This window comes from Aricia agestis, chromosome 21 (genome assembly GCF_905147365.1).
Source record: "Aricia agestis chromosome 21, ilAriAges1.1, whole genome shotgun sequence".
Classification (NCBI taxonomy): domain Eukaryota; kingdom Metazoa; phylum Arthropoda; class Insecta; order Lepidoptera; family Lycaenidae; genus Aricia; species Aricia agestis.
Window position 1 is genome coordinate 6364646 of NC_056426.1, and position 6000 is coordinate 6370645.

Sequence of the window (6000 nt, forward strand, 5' to 3'; positions counted from 1 at the left end):
AACAGCTAACGTGATACTAATTCGAGCATTAACTTTAACAGTCGTTGGTGAAATTTGGTCTTAAGGTTACGTCACTGCCTGCACAGATAAAGTACTGAGTTATTTAATACCGTAGAATAGATATAACAATCGAAAAAAATCGAGACTTAAATGTAAGATGATACCACCTCTTATAGAAAGACTTTTGAGCAAGCGTCAGCGCGATGTAGAAGACGCACGGCGCCATCTATTATGAATTTTTTGAACAAATTTACGACCCTTACAACCCTTTTTTCCAGTAAAAAAGTAGCCTATGTCCTTTCTCAGGCTTTAGACTATCAGTATACAAAATTTCATTACAATCGGTTCGGTAGTTTTGGCGTTTGGCGTGAAAGCGAGACTGACAGACAGACAGACAGACAGAGATACTTTCGCATTCATAATATTAGTACAGATTATGTGCACACTGCACAGCTGTTTTTGGGTATTTTGATTAATTAAGGGCCGCGCTACACCGGAATGGCAGCGGCGAGGCGAGCACTTTCAGCGCTGCCATTCCGGTGTAGCGCGGCCCTAAGAGGGGTACCACTTACCAGGGTTTTAAAAAGTTTTTAAATTTGACACAAATTTTGTTGACACCGCGCGCTATAAACTAAAGTCCACGCGGACGAAGTCGCGGGCAACAGCTAGTTATGAATAAAAACAATAATATATAATAAAGTAGGTATGATTAGTTCTGTTATAATAATGAAGTAAAAAATAAAGCGCCATCTGTTTTCATATATTAGAATTAAAATGTTGATTGCATTGATATATTTTCTGGATGGAATATAGGCCAACACAACACACTCGAACTCCTTAGAAATGCAGTAGGAGTTCTATAAGATAAGACAGATTGATTATTATTATAGCAAGTGATAATATTATTAAACATAATATTCTAACGTATTAAAAACTATAAACAAAAACATAATAACTAATAATTATGATTAGTTCTATGTTCCAACGAAGTAAAAAAAAACCGCCATCTGTTGAATCGTATTAGAACTAAAATGTTCATTGCATCGCGTCGATATATTTCTGGATTTTTTATAATATTATACATAAAATATATTTAAGATTTTTGAAATATTATTTTAATACACATCCAAGACCCAGGAACATTGAAAACTTTTTGTTCCGCCTGCGGGACTCGAACCCAGGACCCCCGGGATGAGCACTGGCCACGCGCAATGCGAAGTAATTTTCATCGATATTTTCATGGAAATAAGATATTTTCCCACATCAAAATGTAGCCTATGTCCTTTCTCAGACTCTAGAATAACTGTGTACAAAATTTCATTGCAATCGGTTCAGTAGTTTTGGCGTGAAAGCGAGACAGACAGACAGACAGACAGACAGACAGACAGACAGACAGAGATACTTTCGCATTTGTAATATTAGTTTTTGGCGTGAAAGTGAGACAGACAGACAGACAGACAGACAGAGATACTTTCGCATTTATAATATTAGTATGGATTAGTATAGAAGTATAGATACATAAAATATATTTAAGTAAAAATAAAACGCCATCTGTTGAATCGTATTAGAACTAAAATAAAATAAAACGCCATCTGTTGAATCGTATTAGAACTAAATTGTATCGATATATTTCTGGATTTTTTATAATATTATACATAAAATATATTTAAGATTTTTGAAATATTATTTTAATACACATCCAAGACCCAGGAACATTGAAAACTTGTTCCGCCTGCGGGACTCGAACCCAGGACCCCCGGGATGAGCGCTGGCCTGCGCAATGCGAATAAATTTTCATCGATATTTTCATGGAAATAAGATATTTTCCCACATCAAAATGTAGCCTATGTCCTTTCTCAGACTCTAGAATAACTGTGTACAAAATTTCATTGCAATCGGTTCAGTAGTTTTGGCGTGAAAGCGAGACAGACAGACAGACAGACAGACAGACAGACAGAGATACTTTCGCATTTATAATATTAGTATAGATTGTCTATGTAAGCGTAGTCCACAAGTTTAGCTATCAAATGAGACCTTTTTTTACGTTCATAGGATATTTACAAGAGAAGTACTGGTCAGATTAGTGTGAAAGCCCGAGAAAAACTAAAATGGCTGACATTTTACAACCGTGAGAGAGAGAAAAAAATTGAGACCCAATTTGTCGTTAAAATATGCCATAGATAATGACATTAAAGGATCTGACACCGGTGTCGGGACACATTGTATATACAAGAATTGCTCGTTTAAAGATATAAGATTTATTCAACAAATGCACTTATCAATATAAAAAGTACTGCAGACCCACTGAATATGCATAATATTAAAATTTGGTTAAAATCAGTAAAGCCGTTTCGGAGGAGTACGCGGCCTAACATTGTGACACGAGAATTTTATATCCATACTAATATTAAAAATGCGAAAGTGTGTCTGTCTGTCTGTCCTCTTCACGCCCAAACCGCTGAACCGATTTTGCTGAAATTCGGTATGGAGATACTTTGAGTCCCGAGAAAGGATATAGGATACTTTTTATCCCGAAAAAATGTACGGTTCCCGCGCTATAAACGAATTTTGGCGCAAGAGTTGCAGGCGTCATCTAGTATAAGATAAGAACAAAACGAATTGAAACATAGTACACCTAACTTATTAGGTAAAGCTCAATAGCATTTGCCCAAAATCAGAGCTTAGTACAAACGCCTTTACATTAGAAATCTGTACATAAATCAAAAAATGTCACTTCGTACTTTCACCGATACCGCCCTTTGATCGTTTTCTCGCGCTTTCCCACAAAAACTCACAAATTCTGTCCGACAGTTTAATGTCTGCCTGTTGATTATATGGCGATAATATTACAGTTATTACATTAAATTATAATTAACAACTGTAATCATGTGGTAATATTGGCACTTTAACTTATAGCTTAGGCCTTAGGAGGATACCACAGCAGCTAGAGAAATGAAAAAAAAGTACGTGTAATATCTATAGCTGTCTCCCTTACCTCAAGCCTATACCGCAGAACGCGATAGAGACAACTGCAGAAAATCCAGAAAATCAACGATTCGTTGTCCCCTGATTCCTTCTCCAAAACTTAACCGATTTAAGTAGGTACTTTTTTCATTAAAGATTAAAAAAAGGCTTGAGCTGTGTTCCTATGTTTTGCTTTTTTTGTATAATCTATCCAAATCTGTTTTCTGGACGTTTGAACACAGTGGAAAATCTGGCCATTTTTTTGGGTTTTTGAACGTTTATATCTTATTTAATAATTAAATTATGAAAAAAAAGAAAACATAGGGACATTGTATTAGTGGCCGTAGATATTCAGGAAAAAAATTATAACTCTACTAGCATTATCCAGGGAGGAAACAGGGGACAACGTTTGTATGGAAAAAATGGCGGTGTGGAATCCTCTTAGGGCCATGCCACAACGTTGCGTTGCGGCGTCGCATCGCAAAAAAATTATAATATTGCTTTTCAAAGGTTGTTTTTGCGATACGACGCGCGACGCCGCAACAAAGTGTTGTTGTTGTGGCCTGGCCCTTAGGGTTAGTTCACATTGCAGTATGTTGTATGCATATTATATACGTGGGAGAGCCATGCTTCGGCACGAATGGGCCGGCTCGACCGGATAAATACCACGTTCTCACAGAAAACCGGCGTGAAACAGCGCTTGCGCTGTGTTTCGCCGAGTGAGTGAGTTTATCGGAGGCCCAATCCCCTTACCCCTACCCTATTCCCTTCCCTACCCTCAACTATTCCCTTCCCTTCCCTTCCCTACCCTCCCCTATTACCCTATTCCCTCTTAAAAGGCCGGCAACGCACTTGCAACTCTTCTGATGCTGCGAGTGTCCATGGGCGACGGAAGTTGCTTTCCATCAGGTGACCCGTTTGCTCGTTTGCCCCCTTATTTCATAAAAAAAAAAAAAAAACAAGTACGCAGTTTAAGATATAGGCTGTATAATAATAGATAAAATAATAAGGGTTGCTACTTGCTACGTCCACGTTAAAATTAACAAGCACACTATAGGCCCAAGGGACACAATACACAGACCCTAAAGTATAATCACATAGTTTTTTTACACATGTACATATTTATATTTTTTTGTTACAAAAATATAAAATAATAACAGTCTTGTAAAAAGTGCGACAAAATCAGTTGGAATATTTATTTGCGCCTGACGATTTCTTTCTGTTTCATAAAACCGCCATTGCTTTCGTACTCTATAAAGGTTTAGTCACACAAAATAATCACGCTAGCAACATAATAAATAATAATTATGTATTTTTACTACGTAGAATTTAAATACATACAATTAATTTAAAAAAAACGGCCAAGAGCGAGTCGGACTCGCGCACGAAGGGTTCCGTACCGTTATAGACGAAAAATAGGCCAAAAATTGTGATTTTGTATAAGAGCCCCCTTAATTTTTTATTTTATTTAAATATTATTATTACTTAATTATTATAGTAGACATATATTTAACTAAGGCCTTTATGAAAATTTCAAGTGCCTATCTGTTGCCATATTGATTACGAGCAAAAAAGGCCAAAAAATAATGTTTGTTGTATGGGAGCCCCCCTTAAATATTAATTTTATATTGATTTTAGTATTTGTCGTTATAGCGGCAACAGAAATACACAATCTGTGAAATTTTCAGAAGTCTAGCTATAGCGGTTATTGAGTTACAGCCTGGAGACAGACAGATAGACAGACGGACAGACAGACGGACAGACATCGAAGTCTCAGTAATATGGTCTCGTTTTTACCCTTTGGGTACGGAACTCTAAAAAGGCGATAATATGTCTCAAAAAAAAATACACCTAGGTACAAACATACACATAACTAAACACTATTGAAACTTTTAATATAGTGGAAATAGTGCAAGTAGATTGTGTTTCATTAGTTTATGGAACATGAATTTCCACCAAGAATTGACAATACTCAATTATGAAATAATTGTGCAGATGCGATTGAGGAAAACTTTTCATAGAAGAGACAATTTCTTGTTCGTTTTTCAGATGTTTATATTATCATTTTAAAAATATTATTAAAACTAATTCTATGGTAAGTATTAAAAAAAATTAAAGAGCACCCTTGCAAGCGGCTTGTTTGGCGGCTTGCAAAAATGCTTTTTCTTTTCGCACGAAAATCCCAAAGAGTGACGTCAAACGCGTCAGCTCGCATCAGATCCCATAAAAGTCTCCCAGGGTCCCCTTGACCCCAATCCTATACTTTCTCTAGACGAAAGTAATCCTGAAGGTCACCGCAACCAGGTCGGAGAAAACAGTGAAAGTGGCCATGATCTTGACGGTTTTATTTCTCTTTTATTGCCGGCCAGTGCGCGCGAGATAGTTTGACACCTGAAAAAATTTTTGAAATTGGAACGAATTTTTTTTTCTGGTTTGGGTATAGAGAAAACTTAAACTGTTTAAGGGAGCGAACTCACGGCGCGGTTTTTTCCCGCTCCCGCCGCGGTTGCGGGCCCGCAGCCTTCGTAGAATCCAGTTTTGTATGTAAAAACCGAAAACAAAACTCACGGCGCGTTTTTCGCCCGCGGCGGGCGCGGTTGTTTGCGGCTCCCACTATACCGGCGGGCGGTGATCGCCCGCAGCCTCGGCGGTTAGCGCCCGCGCGCTCTGCGATAGTTTAGCGGGCGATCGCAGTAGCCGTAGTAGGGAGAAAACTCCAGCGCGGTTTTTTCCCGCGCTCGCCGCGGCTGCGGGCCCGCACAAATCAGCGGTCTCGTGAGTTCTGAAATAAAACCGCTCATTTGCGCGGGCCCGCAACCGCGGCGGGCGCGGGAAAAAACCGCGCCGTGAGTTCGCTCCCTAAAAGGGTGGTGTAGTATACAATACAATACAATATTAGACGGCCTTTTAAGATGGACCCAAAGATGGATCACTATTATACAGCGATTAGAAAAGTGTAGATAGCGGCATACTTTCTGTTTCTACTAAAGCCTCCCTCTTTCTCCCTTCCAAATTCATTGTGGCCCAACGTGGATA